This window comes from Gorilla gorilla, chromosome 18 (genome assembly GCF_029281585.2).
Source record: "Gorilla gorilla gorilla isolate KB3781 chromosome 18, NHGRI_mGorGor1-v2.1_pri, whole genome shotgun sequence".
In the NCBI taxonomy this organism is placed as follows: Eukaryota; Metazoa; Chordata; class Mammalia; order Primates; family Hominidae; genus Gorilla; species Gorilla gorilla.
In genome coordinates, this window is record NC_073242.2 from 115327249 (window position 1) to 115346550 (window position 19302).

Below are 19302 nucleotides of genomic sequence, written 5' to 3' on the forward strand. Positions count from 1 at the left end.
GAGCCCCACCAAAATCTTAGGCAAGCCTTCCCCGTTTGAGTCCACGTCACGCAGGCAGCCTTCCATAGTCCTTGTTCCACCCATTCCCCATCCTTGTTTCTCCCCGGAGGTGTCTTGTTTGTGCCTGCTGTATAGCACAGGGCCCGGCACAGAGCGACTCAATGGGTATTTGGGGAATGAGTTAATGCTGAAGGAGCTAATTCCGGTGTCTTGGTGCGGAGACGAGCAGTGCGGACAGGCCCCCTCCTGCCCTTGGGCCCCAGCACCTTACCGCGCAGTGCCTGCATACCCGTCCACATTTTGTGACTGAGGGTGGAGCACGGGGGAGTCCCTTAGCTCTTAAGGAAAGTGAATTTACTTGTTTCAAAGGTGATTTCGTCTGGCTCTAAATTGATTTCCGTATATACCTGCACAGGTTAAGAATGCTAAATGCCTCCGGGCAAAAGAGATATGAACACGCTGCACTGCTCCTAGCTACGGGACTTGGGGCACGCTCTTCTCCAAGCCTCAGCTACTGGATCTGTGAAATGGGGTGATTTTCACCTCCCTGGATTCCTGGGAACGCGTCCTAGGGTCATTGAAGGTAAAGTGCGGAGCCTGGATCCCCGCGCTAGCGCCCCCATCCGGTAACAAGTCTCCCTTTCTTCGTCTGCAAATTGGGAAGAGGGTGCCTAAGTTTTCTAAGCACGTGTAGAGGGTGGGAGTCACCTCAGTAACTGTACTCTGCACCGCGCCACAGTTCACAGCGCCCAGCCCTTGCGGATTTCATTTGCTAAAATCCTGGGAGGTCGCCTCCTTATTCCTATTTTCCAGTTGAGCTGCAGAGAGCTGGGGTTTGGTAAATTTGCAAGCCCCTTGTGGGAAGCGCTTGGCACCGCGCCAGGCGCATAGTAAGCGCTGAATGAAAACTATACTTGTGTGGCCAGTGGCGAGGGAGCTGAGCGTCTCCTTGTCCCTAGCCGGCGCTGGAGGCCAGCGGCCCCGCCTTCCTCGCCCACCCGGCGCCCGCGCCTCAGCTGCCCCCCCGCCTCCTTCAGCCCGCTGAGCCTGCGGGGCGGGGCCGGGGGTGGGGCCGGTGATGCTCGGTCCTACCAGCGCCGCCAGCCATCTGGGGGCGTGGCCTTCGGGCTCCGGGGAGCCTACAAGAGGCGGTGCGCTGAGCCCCGGCACCCACTCGCATCCCAGGGCGTCTCCAGCTGCTCCCATTGAGCTGTCTGCTCGCGGTGCCCGCTGTGCCTGCTGTGCCCGCGCTGTCGCCGCTGCTACCGCGTCTGCTGGACGCGGGAGACGCCAGCGAGCTCGTGATTGGAGCCCTGCGGAGGTAAGTGTGATTTCCATGCCTCTCCCTTTTGCAAACTGTTACCCCCCCGAGAAGCTGGAATAACTAGGACAGATGCCACCTCGCAGGGCTGACTGTGTGCGGGCACCACGCCGAGTGCTCTGCTTGCATAGCGGAACATAGCTTTGCGACATGCCCTTTTGCAGATGGAGAAACTGAGGCTCAGCGAGGACAACTCATTTGCCCAGGACCTCACAGCCAGGACTCCAAGGACCCAGGATTCAACGCCGATCTGAGCGCAGAATCCTGCTCCTTAGAGGCTGTTTACTCTCTTGCCTTCCTCGTGCAGTTCACTAGCATTTGTTGCATTCCTATGTTCGTAGTCGGTGTCACTAACTGGAAAGCTGATGGCATGGATATGGCAGGCATTAGAGTGTGTACTACTCATGTCTGGAGGACCAGGGTAATCTAGTGGCATGTGCATTCAGCTGCAGTTTAGAGGGCCACGCCCCTCTGTAATTTCATTTGCAAGGTAGCCTTCTTCCCATATTTCAGATGAAGATGCTGAGGGTCAGAGAGGTGAAGTAAGTTGTCCGGGCAGAGCCAGGGCTGGAACCCAGCTCTGTCTGTCTCCAGAGCTTCAAATGGATGTGTAGAGACTTGGGGCCATGTCAGGGTTCTGCAGTCTGGGGGAACACGTTTCTGGGTTTCTTTAGCCAGAGCGGGCACCTGCATAACTCCTGCGTGGGGAGAGTTACCCTGGAAGCGGAGAGCTCACTCTGGAGTGTGGGGGAGATCGGTCGTCCCACGTGGACAGAGCCAGGGCTAGTCCCTCATGTGCTGCAGACCCAGAACCTCCCTTGCTAAGGCTGGGCTGGTGGACAAGCCAGGGAGGACTTCGCTGATGCCTGCTCATCGCAGTCCAACTTGAATTGGGCGTCTCTCAGCCAAAATGTGAGTTGCTGCCCTGGCTGAGAGAAGCATCCCGTGCAAATGCCTGGCTTGCCTTGCAACCGAGAGTGGGGTTGTGAGTTTCCCCTTTGGGCCTTTGGACCTCTTGCCCTGGTAGAATGGGGTGAGCCTGCTTTCCCCATCCAGGGTCTGATGTCTGACAGTGAAGAGAGCCTGCAGAACAGGACCGGGGCGTGGTCCTCTCCAGTAGACTGAGGCCATGAGTTGTGACTGTCGGCTGTCCCAGGGCTCCTTGGGTTGTATGCACCTGATTTTCTGCTTCTGCCCCTGATCTGGCTGTTCCCACTCAGGAGAAGGGGTGGGTGTGTGACTGTGTTGCCTGTGCGGCAGGCACGCGGTCTGTGCCACGCAGTTTACCTGTATTGTCATCGCTGCAACACCCCGGGCAGTAGGCCTCTTGATGCCCACTTCACAGCTGAGGAAACTGAGGCTCAGCAAGGTGAAGTGCTTGCCTAAGATCCCCCAGCTGGTATGGAATGCTGTCACCCCCGGGTGGGTCCTATCTGCACTCTTGACCCTGCTTTCTTTAAGACACTTCTCTGCCCACTGCCAACTCCACCCATGAACCTGACCTTCACACGGGTGATGTTTTGTCTTACAGGGGCTCCAGTTAAAACCACTGGACAATGTACCCAGGGAGGAGAAACCAAGAGGGTGATTTTGATTTTTTCAGAGTTTCTTAAGATGTGACAGTAGGAATAGTAATAATGCAATTTGTAATAATACAAGCAGCTGACATTTACATGATGCTTAGTACAGACCAGACATGCCCAGGGTTTCCACGGATGAGCTCACTGCCTGCTCTATGAGCTGGGCACTTTTTACAAGGAGTAAGTTGAGGCTCAGAATTATTAAGGTGTGTGCCCAACATGACACAGCCAGGGCGGGGTAGAGCTGCCGTCCAGGCTGGGCCCTGCCCCAGATTCTGGGGGAAGGTGCCCATCTAATGACCAGCCACATGACTGTCCCAGCAGAGCTTGCTACTAGCTGAGGCTTTCTGTGCCATGTGGGAGTTTTTTTAACGTTGGCAGGGATCTGGGTCCCTGGTCCCGGTTGGGGTGAGGCTGGAAGGGGATCAACTGACCCTGGGCTTGGGCTCAACATTGCTGACAGGTACTGAGAGCCCCGTCCCAGGACCCAGATCAGTGCTGGTTCTGAGTCCTGCCTCTGTCCTGGAGAGGAGAGTTGGTTTGACTGGGAAGGCCTGAGCTAGGGAAGAAGACTGCGGGGTCTCTTAAAAGCTCTGCACTTCATCCCTCAAAAGACCCCAAATTAAGTATGTGGCCCTTTGTAGGTTGCATTTGAAAGTTTTTGGAGGCAGGACCCTCTGACGTCTTTGGAGGTCAGAAAGTTTTTGGAGGCAGGGCACTGACCTCTTTGGCCTGTGGGAACTGGAACTTTTCTTTCCTCTGTCACCAGCGTCATTTGCTGTGTGTGGGAGGTGCCTGCATGTCTGCCTGCGCCAGACTCAGGAGGCTTTTTCTTTCTTTTTCTTTTTTCTTCTTTTGCAAACGCACTGGTTTTTGATCAGTCCCAGATGTGCAAACCCAGGATCACTCAAAGGGGCTGACGGCTTGTCAGGAAAGGAAAATTCAATCTGGGCATATTTCACTTCGTCTTCAGTTCATTGAGTGGAACAGATGCTCAGACCTTCCAGGGACAGGGACCTAAAGCACGTTGTAGTCTTAAATAGAGCACGCTGAGTTCTGGGACAGGCAAGGGACAGGTAGATCTGGGTGGTGGTTAATAGGATGGGCCATGTTCTGTTTTTCTTTTTCCTGAAAAGATGTATTGTGGCAAAAATACACATAAACATACAATTTACCATTTAACCCATTTTGAAGCGTACAATTCAGTGGCATTTAGTACATTTGCAGTATTGTGCAGCCACCACCACTAATTCCAGAGCATTTCATCATCTCGTAAGGAAACCCCATGCCCATTAGGCATCATTCGCCATTCTCCTCCCTTCAGCCACTACATCTCCTTTCTGTCTCTACGAACTTGCTTATTCTGGACATTTCATGTAAGTGGAACCACACAATGTGTGGCCTTTTGTGTCTCGCTCCTCTCACTCAGCATCATGTTTTCAAGGTTCATCCATGTTGTAATGTGTATGAGACCTTCATTCCTTTTTTATGGCTGAGTAATATTCCATTGTATTAATAGACCACGTTTTGTTTATTCATTCTTCCACTGAAGGAAATCTGGGCTGTTTCCACCTTTGGCTTTTACGGAGGCTTCTGCTGTGAACATTTGCGTACAAGGTTTTTTGAGGGTGGATGTTTCCATATCTCTTGAGTGTTTACCTGGGAGGGAATTGCTGGGTCATATGGTAACTTTATGTTTAACTTATTGAGGAGACTGTGGCCTCTTTTTTGACTTCCTTCTTGAAGCATCAGCTCAGGTCATGTCATTCCAGAATGTGTTGCTGGCCTTCTCCATGGCTGCAGGGAAGCCCTGGCATTTGGCATTTGTGGGCAGTGTTGGCATGCCACCTGGGTCACAGCAGCAGCAGGCAGGGAATCCTGAGACATCGCCCTGGGGGAGCCCTGCCTTCTACCCCAGGCTGTGCAATGATGAGTACTCTTGGACAGAGACCCCTCTTGCAAGGCTGCGAGGACATCGTGGTCCAGCCCGAGGGAGATTTATCTTTGATTGTCTTGAGTGCTGCGTCAGCTAAGACAAAAACCACATAGTCAGAGGGAAAAAAAAATGTCCTGATGAGGATTGTGCAATTTCCGGACCATCATTTTTTAAAAATTATAAATTATGAAATCCCACATTTTCAATCCCAATTTCTGGAACGTGTTTTATTTTGAGCACAGAATGGCAACATCCCAGGAAAAAAAGTCATGCTCCCATTTTGCTTGTAATCAAGTGAGCTGGAACTGACCCTACCCCAGATATTTTTTGAATAGGGAAAAGACTCAACTGGACCCCTCTAAGGACTGGGAGCTGGCATGGAGCTGGCATCTTCTGAGCCTGACTTGAGAAGAGCCTGATAACACCTAGAGGAAACAGGCAGGGTTTTGCGCGCAGGGGAAGATGATAGTGGGTGGGTGGGGAGCTGGCGAGGGTGCCCCAGGCAGAGGCACCGTGTGTGTGCAAAGGCCTGGAGGTGGAGAAGGGCCTGGGACTCTTGGAGAATGGCAGGAAGTTTGGTGTGCCTGTAGTCTACGAGCCAGGCTCAGGGCAGCAAAGGTCTGTCCTGCAGGTGTTGTGATGAGCTGTACCACTTAGTGGGCACCATCAAGATGAACAGAGAGTAACACGGTGGCACTGAGAACTTGAGAACAGCTCACTCTAGAATGAACTGTGTCCTCCAAAGTGTGCAGAGCCCATACCTAGTGGTCGCCAAGGTGACTGAGCGTGAGCACGTGCACAGATCCAGCAGCAAATCCCCCCCAGTCCAAGAGCTGTTCTTTCCATTCTCTGTTCTTTCGGTCCTTCTGCTTATGGCAAGGTGAAAGTCACAGGTGGAATTGTCCCTATCACCTCTCCCACACCCTGATCTCCTTTTACAACAAAGAGCAAGCATCCTCTACAACAAAGCCTTTGGCTGCTGTCAGTGCCTGGCTGGGAGGAAATAACTGTGTTGTTTTCACTGTGTTTAATTTCACTCCTGCCGTCTGTTCACGGTACCAGTGATCAGGTTCTCTGCCAGTGGGAGTGACAGAAAGTTACCTTTTTAAAGTAAATTTCTTGGAACCCAAAAAACAAGCCAAGTTAAATAAAAATACAAAATATGGGGCCAGGCGCTGTGGCTCACGCCTGTAATCCCAGCACTTTGGGAGGCTGAGGCGGTGGATCACCTGAGGTCAGGAGTTTGAGACCAGCCTGACCAACAAGGTGAAACCCCATCTCTACTAAAAATACAAAAATTAGCCAGGCGTGGTGGCAGGCACCTGTAGTCCCAGCTACTCGGGAGGCTGAGACAGAAGAATTGCTTGAACCCGGGAGGCGGAGGTTGCAGTGAGCCGAGATCACGCCACCACTGCACTCCAGCCTGGGTGACGGAGCGAGATGCCATCTCAAAACAAAAACAAAATATGTACTAGTACCAGTACACAGTAGGAAGGTGGGCAAAACTTGGGAAGGGGGGTATTCAAAGGACAGGGTTTGGGAAATGCTGGATCAAGGTGGGGGAAGAAGGAGTACTGAGAGGCTGTTATCATTTAGAGAAGTGCTTCTCAGAGTGAGGGCCTGCAGCCAGGCGCCGTGGCTCATGCCTGTAACCTTAACACTTTGGGAGGTCGAGGCGGGAGGATTGCCTGAGCCCACGAGTTCGAGTCCAGCTTGTGCAACATAGTGAGATGCTGTCTCTACAAAAAATTTAAAAATTAGCTGGTGTCCTCTCAATGTGTCTTGTCCTCTCCATGTTTCTAAAATAAAGGAAGAAAGGCCCAGCGCAGTGTCGTACACCTATAATCTCAGCACTTTGGGAGGCCAAGGTGGGCAGATCACTTGAGGTCGGGAGTTCGAGACCAGCCTGGCTAACATGGCAAAACCTTGTTTCTACTGGAAATACAAAAATTAGCTGGATGTGGTGGTGCACGCCTGTAATCCCAGCTACTTGGGAGGCTGAGGGAGGAGAACCGCTTGAGCCTGGGAGGCAGAGGCTGCAGTGAGCCAAGATCACACACTGCACTCCAGCCTGGGTGACAGAGCGAGACTCCATCTCAAATAAATAAATAAATAAATAAATAATAAATACATAAATACATAAATACATAAAATAAAAGAAGAAAAAAAATTAGCCAGGCGTGGTAGTGCACACCTGTAATTCCAGCTTCTTGGGAGGTAGAAGACTTGAGCCCAGGAGGTTGAGGCTACAGTGAACAGTGTTCACGCCACTGCACTCCAACCTGAACAACAGAGTGAGACCCTGTCTCAGAAAAAAAAAGTGGGTTCCTGGCCTGGAAGCACCTGAGGACTCATAGAAATGCAGGTTTTCAGGCTTCCCTGGAGACCTGGATCAGAAGCTGTGGGGTGGGGTTGGCAGTCTGTTGTAACAAAGCATCCTGTTATCCTAGAAAGCTAAAGAAGGCTTGCCCTGCGGCCCTGGCACAAAGGTGGGGCATGGAGGGCTGGTTACTGGGGTCAGTGTGGAGCTCTGTGGACGGTTCTGGTTATAGGGCCTGGTGTGACCAGAAAGAAGTCACGAGTGACCTGGGAGGTGAAAGACCACCTCCCTCCAAAATCAGGAAGGCCCCTTAAGAACAAGTTGTTGGCATATTTGGAAGGCTTTCTTCCAGAAGAACACTCAGCCCTTTGGCACTTTGTGCTGAAGCTGTGACGCCCTGATGCTCCAGGGCCTGAGTCAGTGTCCTGAGGATGCTGGCACCCTCCTTCAGAGCACATTTCATGCCCCTATGTGCCAGCTACGCCCATTTATTTATAACCCCTGACGGGTGAGCTGTTTCCTCAAGGGCATTGAAGACACCTCTATGATGTGTGTCCATCTTCCCTGCCATCTCTCCCTCCTGCCCCAGGCCTGCTGCCCACACAGCCAGTCCGTTCTCCCTGGGAGGGAAGACACGGTTTATTCCCCGGGACCTGCGAGGCTGGGGCTGCCCTGGGACTGAGAAGGTATTTTCAGCTGGGCCTTGGCATCGCAGGACAAAGTGCTCTCTCAGACTTGGGATGAACTGGGCCCTGTCTAGGAGAGTCGTGTGCGGGTCCAAGGGGGAGGCCCCGCCGCCAGCTGGACTTTATCTGGGGCCTGACACATCGCAGTTCACTTTGAAGGCTGCTGAGCCGGGGCCCCAGGCCTGTTTCAGCTCTGAGACTCCTGAGGGAAAGGCCCCGGGATTTTCTCTTGCATAATGGTGTGCTCTCTCCTAGGACCACTCCTGCCCTCTTAATCCAGTCTTCAAACAGAGGTCACAGCAACATCAATTTTTTTTTTTTATAATTTCTTGTTGATGCTTAACATACCAGGGAAGAGGGCACAGCCGTCTCTGTACCGGCAGAGAGATTTTCACAAAGCGCCATAGCCCCGGTTGCAGCAGAGCCTGGCCGGCCCCCAGAAGCCCCCCAGGCCCCTCTCACTGCCCCCGCACCCCCCAAGGTAGTCATTTCCGGACTTCTAAGGGCACAGGCTGGGTTTGCCTGGTTTGGACTTGACTTAAATGAAACCATGCGTGTTGAATCCCCGGAGTCTGGCCCCTTCTGTTGGTTGAGCACTGTGTCTGCGGGGTTTGTCTGTGCTGTTGTGTGTTGCAAGGCTTTCGCGACACAAACCAGACCCTGTCACCGCCCGACTTCCTTCCCTCGAGGGCCCTCTTTGCATTTAGAGCAAAACCAAGAGTCCTCACCGTGGCCTTCAAGGCTGCTCACCACCTGGCCCTGGCTGCCTCCTGACCCCATTCCTCCCCAGCTTCACGGGCTTTTCGCCTGTCCTCGCTCACGGTCACGCCTCGACTGTGACCCCCTCTGAGCCTTTGTCCTTGCACTTCCTGCTGCCTGCAGTGCCCTTTCTTTTTTTTTTTTTTTTTTCTTTTTTCTGAGACGGAGTCTCACTCTGTTGCTCAGGCTGGAGTGCAGTGGTGCGATCTCAGCTCGTTGCAACCTTCACCTCCCCGGTTCAAGCGATTCTCTTGCCTCAGCCTCCCAAGTAGCTGGGACTACAGGCATGTGCCACCACGCCCCAGCTAATTCTTGTATTTTTAGTAGAGACAGGGTTTCACCATGTTGGCCAGGCTGGTCTCGAACTCCTGACCTCAGGTGATCTGCCCTTCTCGGCCTCCCAAAGTGCTGGGACTACGGGTGCGAGCCGCCGCCGCACCGGGCCTACAGCGCCCTTTCTTTAAGAGCTCAGCAGGACCTTGCCGTCTACCCCAACCAGAGTGGTTCTGCCCCCCTCCTCTGTTCATCTTCGCCATCCGTGTGTCCGGGATGTCCTGCTCACACCTTCTGTATTTACCTGTCCGCTGCCCGTTTGTTTACTCTCTGTCTCCTCCGAGTCCCGAGGGCAGATTCAGTCTTTTTCACTTGCAGATCGCAAGGACTCCTGGGATTTTCACCTGCAGAGTGCTGTGGAGGTTCCGCAGCAGGCTCTCGACTCATCTTCGCGGATGCCACCTGTCAGTGAATCACGCTTCTCGGCAGGGAGACTGGCCCGGGCTGCCAGCCCTGGAGCCCAGCACAGAGATGATCTGGGGCCCTGAATTTACTCAGGAGGAGAAGGGAAAGAAACATCATTAAACACCATTAAGTTCCTGGGATTCTGTCACTGGGCCCTTTATAAACATGATCCTGGGTAGTCATAGCACCCTTCCTCCCCTAGCCATGGAAGAAACTCAGGGCCTCATGCATGAGTGAGGAATTAGAGGCTTGAGGAAGTTGAGGCATGCCCAGCTCCATGCAGTGGAGGCAGAATTCGAACCCAGAGCTGCCCATTCTTCTCTATGCCTTTCCGCATTGCCTTCCGGAAGTCCGTAATTCCTTTCCCTTCGGAGAGGGAGGGCTCCTGCTGTTTATCTTTTAAAGCTTTGCTGGGAACATTGTTTCCAGGGAAACATCCACACGTCTTCAAGAAGGGAGAAAGGTGCCCCAGGAGTTATGTCCTGGGGTTTTAAAGAATGTATTAATTTACTACCTGGTCCCTTAAAAGTGACTTTTCTTATATATCACCTTGGCTTGCATTGAATGCACCTGCTTTTCAGTTCTTTTTTTCTCACATAGTAGATTAAATAAGAGTTTGTTGAATGACTATTTTCTTTTTGTCCAGAATTTTGTGTATGCTTAGCATAGTATGTAAACAATGAAAAGCATTGTATAGTTTTTTTTGCTCAATTAAGCATCCAGACATATTGTCTCAGAAATCCCATAAGAATATATCTTTTGTTAATTAGCTGGACGTGGTGATGCGTGCCTGTAGTCCCAGCTACTCAGGAGGCTAAGGCAGAAGAATCGCTTAAACCCAGGAGGCAGAGGTTGCAGTGAGCCGAGATCTTACCACTGCACTCCATCCTGGGGACAGAACAAGACTCCGTCTCAAAAAGAAAAAAAAAAAGAATATTATCTTTTGTTGAGGTGACAGGAGGAGAGAAGGTGCCTTGTGGGGCTGGTGTCGCCTTTAAGCTGAGTGGACTGTTGGCTGTCGTGGGGAGATGGGGAATTCAGCACAGTGCAGGCAGCGGCTAGGGAAGGAACTGGAGCTGGACTGTGGCCTCCCTTGGGTCTGGCTTTAATCCTGCCAAGAAGGGTTTAAGGAAAACTGCCAGGCTGCAGTGAGTAGGAGAGAGAGGGCCCCCACTCACTGCGTGGTGCTTACCCAGGCGCTCTAACGGGATGTTCTGCTCAGTCAAGGGATCTGCCAGAGACACAGGCGGGGGGAGTGGAGTACCCCTCCTTCCAGCCACCGCTTCATTCCTGGAATTTCTGGGTGGTTTGTGGGTATGACTCTGATCTGCCCTTGGCCTCTTGCTCAGATCTGAGTTCTCCTTTGATACTTGTGAGGAAGGGTAGAGCCTAGAGAACACCCCGACCCCCAGGCTTCTGGGGTCAGCTGCTCTCGTGTGAACCATGGGTCTCAGCTGAGTGGTGCGGGGCCACAGGTCAGAACTGCCCTGATGTTTAGGAGAGTCGCTGCGTGGACGAGCCAGGACTGGTAAGTGACCAGGGCGTAGTGAATGAATCGACATTGTCCTCAGGCCTTCTGTGTGACCACAGGCAAGTTGCTTATCTTTTTTAAGCCTCAGTTTGATCGTCTGTAAAATAGGGCTATTGTCACAGTGACCTCATCAGTTTGTGGACCACATGAAATGTTCAGTGCAGGAGTAGAGGGCCCAGGCCACGCCTGCGGCAGCCCCTTCCTCATCCCGCGTTGGCGTGGGTTTGGCGATGAACATTTGCTGGGAGCATAAAGTTGATTGAACAAGGCTCAGTGCTGGCCAATGGTGAACTGCAGCCAGCTTGGACTGGCTCATACCAGCTCTTGAGAGCTGACAGTTACATTTTCAGGGCCAGCGTAGTGGCTCACACCTGTAATCCCAACACTTTGGGAGGCTGAGGTGGGAGGATCACTTAAGCTCGGGAGTTCGAGGGTGGCCTGGGCAACATAGTGAAACCCCGTTTCTACTATAAATACAAAATTAGCTGTGCCTGGTGTTGCACACCTGTAGTCCCAGCGACTTGGGAGGCTGAGATGGGAGGATCGTTTGAGCCTGGGAGGTTGAGGCTGCAGTGAGACATGATTGCACCACTGCACTCTAGCCTGGGTAATAGTGAGACCCTGCCTCAAAACAAATAAATAAATAAAATTCAGTAAAAAATGGATTGCGAACCAGTTCAACACAACCAGCATTAAACGTTAGATTATAAAAACTTACAGTTAAGTTATATTCCGGGCATGGTGGCTCACGCCTGGAATCTTGGCACTTTGGGAGGCCGAAGCGGGTGGATTGCCTCAGGTCAGGAGTTCAAGACCAGCCTGACCAATATGGGAAACCCTGTCTCTACTAAAAATACAAAAATTAGCCAGGCGTGGTGGCATGCACCTGTAGTCCCAGCTACTCTGGAGGTTGAGACAGGAGAATTGCTTGAGCCCAGGCGGTGGAGGTTGCAGTGAGCTGAGATCATGCTATTGCACTCTAGCCTCAGCCTGGGCTACAGAGTGAGACTCTGTCTTAAAAAAAAAAAAAAAAAAAAAAAAGTCATATTTAAAAAGAAGGTAATACATACTTAAAACCTATCACTTTTGACTTTTTTCCTGCATTTTACTGTGGCTTCTGCTCTTGAGATTATCAGTGTCTATGGGATCTGCGTGATGGAAAGGCTCCATGACCGCGTGCTTCTGGGGATCTCTTTCCAGAAACTCCATGCTCAGTGACTTCACACTGGTTGCTTGAAGTTGGCCATGGTGGGAGTATTTACACCGAGGGAATTGGCAAACACCGCAAGGCAGGCTGGTTTTTGCTTGGTTTTTGTTTTGGAAGCTGGTGGTGAATGATTTACCATCCCACCACTGTTCCGGCCCTTGAGAAGCTTGGGGTCCAGGGAGGGAGGCTGAGAGTCAGAGCGGCTGCAACCCTGGGTGGGGAGCCCAGGGCCGGGGGTGCCCATGGGCCTGTCAACTCAGCTGAGACGCAGCCATGGAAGAGGACAGAGCTCCATGACAGAAAATGACATCTGACAGGATAACCTCGGCGTGAATCACCAAATACATTTGCATGGGTGGCATCTGGCCACGTGGTGACATGAATCCCCCAGACCTGGCGCATGACATCTTGGACATCTGGGGAAAAATGGCCAATGCTCAAGGTATATACTGAGCTAATATACGTTTCAAATTCAGTGGAGGGTCCTCCTGCCATCCCCCAAGCATTGGACATTTAACAGATTTTTTTTCCTTTTTTCTTTTGAGATAGAGTCGCCCAGGCTGGAAAGCAGTAGCACGATCTACAGTCTCCATCTCCCAGGCTCAAGCGATCCTCCCATCTCAGCCCCTCCATGAGTAGCTGGGACTACAGGCATGTGGCACCGTGCTTGGCTAATTTTTTTATTATTATTTTTAGTAGAGACAGGATCTTACCATGTTGCCCAGGCTGGTCTCAAACTCCTGAGCTCAAGCGATCCTCCCAGCTCAACATCCCAAAGTGCTGGGGTTATAGATGTGAGTCACTGCACCTGGCCTAATAGGATTTTTATTTTTTTCAATTTTTAAATTTTCAAATTTTTAATTTTTTGAGTCTTGCCGTGTCGCCCAGGCTGGAGTGCAGAGGCACAGTCTCGGCTCACTGCAACCTCCACCTCCCAGATTCAAGTGATTTTCCTGCCTCAGCCTCCTGAGTAGCTGGAACTACAGACACGCACCACCACACCTGGCTAAGTTTTGTACTTTTAGTAAAGATGGGGTTTCACCACATTGGCCAGGCTGCTCTTGAACTCCTGACCTCAGGTGATCCACCCACCTTGGCCTCCCAAAGTTCTGGGATTGCAGGCGTGAGCCACCATGTCCAGCCGGATTTTTAAACATTGGATTTTGTTAAGGCAAACGTGGGCTTTGAAATAATATGAAGAGAAAATTGTCTGTTCATAGCATTCCACATTATTAACTCCAGCCTTCTAAAATCCCTTCAAATGATGCATTTTTGGAGGCTCTGGCACAGCCTCCTTATTATAACAGGCAGTGCACTGACTGGGGACTGAAGTTCAGGACCTTTCTCCTTCCTCACAGCCGTAGGGCCTGTCACTCCCCTCCACCCACAGACGTGAACTCAAGAAGCTCGGTGCTGTGTCCAAGATGACACAGCCTTGGGCAAGGCCAAGGGCCAGTGAGGGGCAAGGTCAAGAATTGAACCCAGGTCGCTCTTCCCCGAGAGCCCATGCTGCAGTCAGTAAAGAAGCAGCCCAAATCAGACGTAGTCCTTATATGGCTTTTCTGATCTAGCTGAGAGCAGGAGGGGGCCACACAGTCATCCCGTAAATATTTATCAAACACTGACTTAGACATCGACGCTTCGGCGGTGAACGAGACCCGCAGGTCTGCGGTGTGATTACACTGGAGGTTTCTAGGAAGCCGTGCTCCTCGGGCTGAGTCTTAGCAATGAGCAGGAATTCATCTCCCTGGCCTGGGCCAGTGAAGCGGGGCATGTTGGGGTCATGGGATGAGCTGTGGGAACAGCATGTGCAAAAGCAGGGAGCTTGGCACAGGCTGGGAGCTGACGGCTGACAGGCCAAGTCCCGAGATTCATCTTTCTGGCAGACTCTCCTAAACACCAGGCACTTGCAGCCCAGGCCAATGACGCAATGAGCTCCAGCCCAGCTCCTTCTCCCTCACTCACTTCTGAGTGTTGAGTACGATGGCGCCCAAGAGATAACCATCAGGGAGACCCCTTGCTAAACTTGGACACATGGTTTGGTGATCCCCTAAATGTCCACAAAGCCTCGGCCAGGGTAGAGGGGTGCGGTTGGAGAGCTCCTAGTGCAAACAAGCTGCATTGAAAGTCCTCCAAACTTTTGGCAAGTTTGAGTTCAAGTCTTGGTTTCACTTTAAATTAGCCACACAGTCTCCTAAATGCCAGTCTCCTGGACTCAGTTGCACTTTCTGTAAAACGGGGCTGAAAACAGCTGCCTCCCTGCTAGAGTCCAAATGCATCTCAAAGCTCTGGGCAGCGTGGGAGAAATGTGGCTCCCGTCGCTTTGATTCGCCAGCTGTGGGTCTCACCATTGACCCTGGGACCTGAAAGCTCTGTCCGTTCCCCTCCTAGCCTCTGCTGTGTGCTGAAATCTGGTGTGTTTTCATGAGGTCTCGGAGCCGTTATCTTACTCGTGGTCTTATGGGCTCAGTTTTGCAACACTGGCAAAAGAGAACAAAATCTTCCAGAGAGCATTTCTGCTGTGTTGTCCTGCGGTCCCCAGTGATATTTCATTATCAATGAGTGGCTGAGTGGACAGGATGCAGGGGCATCTCTCTAGGAGTGACGCATGCACCCGGCCCTGCCTGGGAGCATCAGGGGTAGAAGAGCAGAGTTACAGTGGGAGCCTCACTCCCCGGGTACCGAAGTGCACTCGGGGCAGCCACCAAAGCGTGAGCTCTTCCAGGACGCTAGGAGGGCACTCTGCAGGGGGCATCCATCTGCCAGAGGTCAGAGGTCAGAGATCAGCTCATCATATCTGGGTCAAAGGCGAGTGGGCAGCACCGATGGTGGTGGGGGGGCGTGTTTGTGTTGGTGGAACGTCACCATGATGCGAGGGTCTCCGTCGTCTCCCATGGGGGTGACACATTGGTGCCTTCTCATCAACAGAGGTACCACGTGACCCGGGAGGCCCGTGCCCTGACTCCCCCAGCCCAGCAGCCTTCCCAGGAGGCAGAAGAGGGTGGAAGAGAACTTTAGGGCAAGATTCGGTTGTTTGGTTTGGGAGCCCCCTTCCCCCTGCATGGGTTGGTGGGGGTGCTTGGGATTTTCACATCCAGATGGAAGCCCACTCCGCGGGAGGCAGCAGGGCACTAAGCCAAGGGCACACCTGGGCCTCGAGGTTAGAAGAGCTGCGTTCCAGCTCCAGACTTGCTGCTCGCCCTGGGCAGGTTCCTTAAATTCCATGGACTTCAGCCTCCTCATGTGTAGAGTGGGAGTGATGGAACCCAGACTCTGGAAAGTCAGCAGGGTGAGAGGAGGTCACGGAGGTCAGGCGCTCACACCACGACGGGCGCAGGGCAGGTCTTCCCCGGTGGCCCCCTTCGCCCTGAGGGTTGCTGGCGTGAGCCCCTTCTTGACGTTGGCAAGCCCAGGACCACTTGGAGGTCCATCCCATTTGGAAAGAGTTTGTGTGTTTTCATTGTCAATGGAAAAGGGGCGGAAGTGCTTCGGTCCCGGTTCCGACTGAGCTGTCTCAGAGGTGAGGGTAGAATGGGCAGTGTGGGCCAGGGCTGCCGGGCACTGCCCCTGTGAACTGGGCCTCGGCCAATTGGTTTGTGGCTTTGGCAGATGGCACCAACCAGGTTCCAGCCAGGACCCTGGCCTTGGCCTCCTAACGTGCCGGTCTGCCTCCTTCGTGTCTCCTCTTTACAATAGCCACGGGCATATTTGGAAACAGTCCTGTCCACCCATGTGTTGTCTGATGTGTGTTGATCTGTTAAGCCGGCTACAGCAAAGTACCACAAGCTTCAACAATAGGAATTTAGATTCCCACAGTTCTGGAGGCCAGAAGTCTAAGATCAAGGTGCTGGCGGGGCTGGTTTCTTCTGGGGTCTCTCTCTGTGGCTGGCAGACGGCTTCTTCTCCCTGTGTCCTCATGTGGTCGTCCTCTGCGTGTCTCGGTCCTAAACTCTTCTAGCAAGGACACCAGTCAGCTTGGTTAGGGCCCAACCTCATGGCCTCACTTTACCTTAATCACCTCCGCAAAGGCCCCGTCTCCAAATACATCACATTTGGAGGTCCTGGACATTAGGGCTCCAATGTGTGAGTCTGGGGAAAACCAGCTCAACCCATAGCTGTGTGCTTGTTCGTGTGCACCCAGCACTGGGCTCTGGGGGTACAAACTGGAATGAGGTGCTGGCCCTTTTATGGTTACTTTTCTTTTTTTAATTTTTTTGAGGTGAAGTTTTGCTCTTGTCACCCAGGCTAGAGTGCAATGGCATGATCTCGGCTCAGTGCAACCTCCACCTCCCAGGTTCAAGCAATTCTACTGCCTCGGCCTCCCAAGTAGCTGGGATTACAGGCAGGCGCCACCACGCCCAACTAATTTTGTATTTTTAGTAGAGACGGGGTTTCTCCGTGTTGGCCAGGCTGGTGTCGAACTTCTCAGGTGATCCACCTGCCTCGGCCTCCCAAAATGCTGGGATTACAGGCGTGGGCCACCATGCCTGACCTATGGTTACTTTTCTGCTTAAAATCTTCTGTGTTCTCCTGCAGCCCAAATGTAGCAGGAGCCATCCAGATCTGGAGGAGCCTCATCCCCTCCCAAGCAGGGACCCCCCGACCCACCCCCAGGCCCTCTGGGCTGAAGTCAAACCCAACCACTTTCAGACCCAACAGCACTGGCACGCCACCCAGCATGGCAGGCCTGTGTTTCCCAGGCTGGCGGCTTTTGTGATGCACATGAGGGCACTTGGAGAAACCCTCCCATTCCTCTCCCCTTTTCCTTCTGTTGTCTTCCAATGTGGAGGTTTCACTAAACCCCGTGGTTCTCCCAACTCTAAAGCTCCACCTGAGACTTCATAACTTCTCTTTGGAATCCTTAGAGAAGGACCAGCCTCTAAGCTGTGGAAGTCCCTTTAACATTCAGAACAAAGGCGGCCAGTCAGATCTCCTGGGATAGCTCACGCTGGCTCAGGAGGACATGCCAGAGGACTCATTTAAAAACAGCATTTGACTCCTCCTGTTTTCTCACTTTGGCATTTTGTTTTATTTTGTTAAGCACAGGTTGGCCCTCCCTGATCTGACAATCCAAAATCCGAAATGCTTCAAAATCCAAAACTTTTTGAGCACTGCCCTGAAGCCACATGTTTTGACTGCAACCCTGACCTCTTGTGATGGGTTGCAGTCAAAACACAGTGAAAACTTTGTTCCACGCACAAAATTATTTTAACATGTTGGATAAAATTACCTTCAGGCTACATGTATAAGGTGTATCTCAAACATCAACACATTTTGGGTTTAGATTGGGTCTTATCCCCAAGATATCTCATTATGCATATGCAAATCAGCGGAGCATCGTCATGACACCAGGAGGACACCCCGTGACGCCAATTACCGCACTCTCAACCTCAACCCAGCGTCAGAGTTTTCTGGCGTCTCTTCTTTGAGCCCGACCGCCTGCAGCTGGAAATGCTCATATATGGTGGTGTGACTAACCTGAGAGAGAGAGATCAGGGATCCTGAGAAGTTCTGCATTCTTGGTCTGCTTCCCAGCGGGACGAGTAAGCACGCAGAGGTCCTCCCCACGCAGCCCCGGGCTCGGCTTCGGAGGAGGGCAGCCCGTCTGGCCTACTACAAAGCAAGCCAAGCCTCTCCTCTCCGCATGGGGTTATTTTTGTCTGAGGCGCAGGCTCAGTCAGGACCCTGGAGAGTTTCCAGGGGTCAGGAATGGGAACCACAGCATTCCCATAGCTCTTTGGCTCAGCCTCTGTCGCCTGTTGCCAACGTTTCTGCTTCCTGGGATGCCCGTCTTGGCCTCCATCCCCTCCAGGCCTTGATCTACATCTCCCCACCCCGGCCCCACCCGAGGATGCCCACCTTGCACTGCCACTGTCCCAGCCAACTTGACTGGTAAACACCTGGTTGGTGCTATGGGGGTGAAGACCCGGGAGGACTCATGTGAAGAACTGAGCCCCGTGGAGTTCCGACGGGTCAGCCTGAGGCACGGCCACCACCCAACCCTCCAGACAGAGCTGCTTCTTCCGGCCCCCGAGGGCCTGGCACTGTCTTTAGAGTCAGCCGTGTCCTCCTATGTGGGGACTGCGGGTTTCCTCCTCCATCTCCCCGACCTAACTGAGCTCCTTGAGGCCAGGGACAGAGTCCTCTTCATCTTCGCATCCCCAGTCTCCATCTCAGAGTCCAGCACAAAATAAGGCACTCGATGGAGGTGACTGGGTGGCCCCGACTCTCCCCTGGGAGGAAAGCAGAGAGGAGGGGTGTGCGTGGACACACTCGTTCAAGCCCTTCCTTCTCTTCTTGGGCCAATAACATACATTTTTCAGATGGCAAGCCAGGAGGAGGAGGTCTGTGGTTCGTGACCCTATAATGGAGGGGAGGTAGTTGGCCCCCAGGGACAGAGGAGTCAAGGTAGCTTGCTGGAAAACTCTGGGTCTTTGTAATCATCATTTCGAATCTCAGCATCTCTGCTTACCAGGAGGCCAGCCCTGGGCTTGTCTTGTCTCCACACTAAGCCATAGCTTTCTTTTTTTTTTTTTTTTTTTTTTTTGAGACAGAGTCTTGCTCTGTCGCCCAGGCTGGAGTGCACTGGCGCAGTCTCGGCTCACTGCAAGCTCCGCCTCCCGGGTTCACGCCATTCTCCCGCCTCAGGCTCCCAAGTAGCTGGGACTACAGGCGCGCGACACCACGCCCGGGTAATTTTTTGTATTTTTTAGTAGAGACGGGATTTCATCGTGTTAGCCAGGATGGTCTCCATCTCCTGACCTTGTGATCCGCCCGCCTCGGCCTCCCAAAGTGCTGGGATTACAGGTGTGAGCCACCACGCCCGGCCAGCCACAGGTTTCTTATCTGTAAAATGGGGATGAGAACAGCCTGACCTCCTGGCTTGCCATGGTGATTGAGAATAACATAAATGACCGGCCTGTGTAGGTGCTGATGAAGGGTTTTCTGAGGGAACAAAAGGCTGAGGCCTTGGCTGGACGTGGTTCTGGGCAGCTGTGTCTTAGTGTGCAACAGATGTGCGGGTGGGGCCCGGGGCGAGGGCCGTGATAAGAGGAGCCATGTGTCAACCACTATTGGTAAACTGAGTCTGACTTCACAGGGACTAGAAGTTTGCTCTCAACGTTGGTCCACGGAGCATCCTTTGGTGATGGGAAATGACTTTAGCAATCCCCTTGGGGCAGGTGATAGAAGCTAATTTGTGCCTGAGATTCACCTGAGTCCTGA

General features: G+C 52.6%; 1 protein-coding gene across 1 annotated transcript in view; it reads left to right on the forward strand.

Annotated features, from left to right (window-relative positions):
* The first annotated feature begins 1110 nt into the window (after positions 1 to 1110).
* The window catches only part of CRISPLD2 (cysteine rich secretory protein LCCL domain containing 2), an 88384-nt gene continuing 70192 nt past the window's right edge, over positions 1111 to 19302 (forward strand). The window contains exon 1 of the mRNA XM_004058080.5: positions 1111 to 1321. The gene's annotated coding sequence lies outside the window, so the exon portion shown is untranslated. The remainder of the gene's footprint in view (positions 1322 to 19302) is intronic.